A 3,583-nucleotide genomic window follows, 5' to 3' on the forward strand; every position below is an offset into this window, starting at 1 on the left:
TGAAAAGCCAGAATGCCAGCGGAGCCAGCACAGTCACGTTTTGGTGTTTGCTTCCCAATTTCTGTGGGCAGCCAGAGGCTTGCATTGACTCTAGTAAGTGTCCATGCCTCAGAGCCAACACAAGTCTAGCTCCTACTGAGTCAATCAAACTCTTTCCCTATTGGTTGGACATTTCATTTTTTCTTTCAACACATCTTCTGGCCTCTGGGGCCTCAATGACCAAAGGAGAAAGGATTGCCACTTACTATTACATACATCCAAATGTATGTGTGGTCCAGATGCCTTCAGACCAACCCCAATTGAGATAATTAGGAACCAACCCAATTAGGATGATGCAAACCTTTGGAATTTTGTCTCTAGGAGTAAGAGGGGGGTGTGCAAACTCTGTCTTCAAACAACAGAACGTTGGCAGTATTTTTCCACATTTGGGAAGTAAACTAATCCAGCTATTCTGAGGATCAGTCTGAGAGTAGCCTAGCAAAAGTTAGTGAAATTGTGTGTACAAATCCTGTACCCCATCCTTCTATTGGTGTGCATATAACACAGAGTTCATCACAACACAAGGTTCATCACAAGATATTTATTTCACTAAGCCAAAACCAAAACCCACCACACTGATGTCACTGATGGAAAGAAATTATTGACTACAAATAAATTAGATAGATAATAGATTGACAGATACGAAGTCCAAGAACCAGGTTTTATCTATAAAAGCCAAAAATCTCATTTTTTACTCATGAGATTCAACAAAGGAACCAAGAGAATGTGGGCCAATTACTCTAAGAATCCAGGTCTGCAAGAGATGCACCGTCAGATGCACAATTCTATTGCCTTCAATTATTTGCATAAGTGGGATAATTTCTGAAGAAATAACCAAACACTGGGAAGGAAATAGTCACTTATCAGCATGTTAATTCATTTTTGTATGGAAGGGAAAAGAGTTATTAGATTGTTTGCATCCAACAAAAGTGAAATACAATTTATAAAGAAAAGGGAGAAAACAAATATCTGGGACCAGCAAGGGTTTTTTTTTTTTCCCTCCTATCGAGTAAGTTACTTGGCAGGAAATTACTGGAGGAGTCACTCTGGCCAGTGTTCTCTGGACCCAGTTAACAAGGTCACCACCAGGCAGAAGGAAACTTATACCAGATGGAAATCTGGATGCACACAGAAAATTAAGAACCTGGAAATGGCATCTACATGGGCAAATATACAGAATCTTTTCTCAGTATTTAAATCTCTTTTTAAAAAATCTGTTTAAACAGAAGTAATAAAGATGGATTATGGAGTGTATAATACATGTAAAATAAAATGCATGATGTAGGGACCGTCCCTGGGCAAAAATTGGCTTAAGCCCAGAGTCAGCGAAACTGGATGTGCTCTCCTTGGGGCCAGAGGACAACAGGTCCGGACACGGCCTGTTGGACAAACAGAACTATTCCTCATGACGGACGGCTTTATGACAGATAACCAAGTGCCTGGGGTCTTGCAAACAAGCCAAGGCGACCCATTGTCCTGCACACGGTAATGAGATAAAGAAGTTAAGATGCAAACATCTGCTTCCATTGAGCAATTGTCTGGAAGGAATGAAAATGTGTTTTCCTCAAGGTGCCCAAGGTAGTCACGTACCAGGAAGTAGCTGCCGGACATAGAAAAGGTATATAAATAAAACGACTGGTGGAATTGAGCACTGCAGTCTTGTATGTCTTGTGTGTGTCTGTGTGTTTCTTTCTGTGTCCATTCCCCGTTCTGCAATTGGGCCACAACACATGACATTAATAGCATAAAGGCAGGCGGAGGGAAATGGGAAGAGGTGCAATATCACTTGAAGGCAGACTGTGATAGGTTAAAGTTGTACACTCTAAACCCTAAAACAATCACAAAAGAAAGTGTGATGGCTATTACAATAAGCTAACAAAGAAGAGTAAATGATATGATATGATATAAAAACCATGTAAACAGTATAATTGAGCAATCACAGTTCCAGGACTCTACCCTATAGAAATACCTGCATAAGTCGTCAAGATATGTGTGCAAGAATGCTGACTACAGCATTATTTGTAATAATGAAAGCATAGAATCAATGTCAAAACTATAAGGGAAGGAGTAAAGAAATACTAGTGGAACTTTTTTGTGAATGGTAAGGTAGAGGATAATTTTGATGTTTGTGTTTTTTCATACTCCTGCGGGTTCCCACTCATGCTTCTAGTTTGTTCTCAAGGGATCTCATTTCCTAAGGAAGATCTGAGGGGGCCTTGCTTTGGGTTCTCTTTCTCTTTGTGCAGATATACAGAGGCGGAAAGACTGCAAATATTTTAAAATAAGAACCTCGTCCCTGGGTGGGCTTGAACCACCAACCTTTCAGATAACAGCCAAACATGCTAACCAATTGGGCCACGGAGAAACCCATCTGCCACCCTTTTTTGGTCTCTACATGAAATATGCAATCACAACACTCCAGGCAGTGTCATTCGCCTTATGTAGGACAAGTATGAAAACTACAAATCTTCCAAAACCTGAAAAGATTAAGTCCACTGATCATGTTATCATGTTGGAAAACCTGGTGTTGAGGAACTCTGAACACAGAAGGGCGGCCAAATAGTCTTCGTGTCACCTTGACGCTCGCCTTCTTCAGAAGCCAGTCCCCTCAAAGACACCTGAGTCTGTGACCCCTGCCTGAGCCGAACGGGCCCATGGGATGCTGCATGCCTGGTGGGCTCCGGTGATGGCTCTTTCTATTCTTTGCGCCACGTTCTCTCCACCATCTGTGTGGCTTGTGCTCCCCTCCTTTCAATCTGGTTGCACCAGGTGGGGTGGCTGGGTCGGGAGCCAAAAAGAGGCAGGGAGTCAAAAGGGGACATGTGTATGAACTAAAATAAAATTTTAACGCTCACTCCCCACCGGCTGACTAAATGGACCCCCTCATGGCCAAAGGAATATCCTAAAACTAAATTGCCTGCCAGGAGGAAGGTCAGACATGCCTTATCATGCCCTCCTCCCTTCTTGGGGACATCCTTTGTAACCCATCAACAGGCCTAAGGGTATTGAGGACTAAGCTCTGATCTTTTTCTTTTGCTCAAAATTCCTTCCTAAGGAGGCCAGATGAGTCATGCCTACAAATGATAAAATCTCAGTAAACGGGTTTTTTGTGATGTTGTTTACTTCCCAACCTGATTCTGGTATAGCATCATGTGATAGACAAAAGACCCTCAAACATTCCTTTCAGTTAGCATCATGTGATGGATAAAAAACCCTCGAACATTCCTTTCAGCTGATTCCTGGTCTTTTGGACAAAACCTAACTCTTTCAGCCAATGGTCAACTAATGAATCCCTAAATCCACCTATGATTTGTAAGCCCCCACTTTGAGATGTCCCACCTTTTTGGGGCAAACCAATGTATGCCTCCCATGTATTGATTTATGACTTTACCTGTAACCTCTGTCTCTTTGAAATGTATAAACCAACTGTAACCCAGCCCCACTGAGTCCACTGCTCAAGACCTCTTGGGCGTGGCTCTAGGTCATGGTCCTCAAATTTGGCTCAGAGTAAATCTCTTTAAAATTATTTTACAGAGGTTGGTCT

The sequence above is a fragment of the Propithecus coquereli genome, unplaced genomic scaffold (assembly GCF_000956105.1).
Source record: "Propithecus coquereli isolate 6110/MARCELLA unplaced genomic scaffold, Pcoq_1.0 Scaffold59, whole genome shotgun sequence".
Lineage (NCBI taxonomy): Eukaryota > Metazoa > Chordata > Mammalia > Primates > Indriidae > Propithecus > Propithecus coquereli.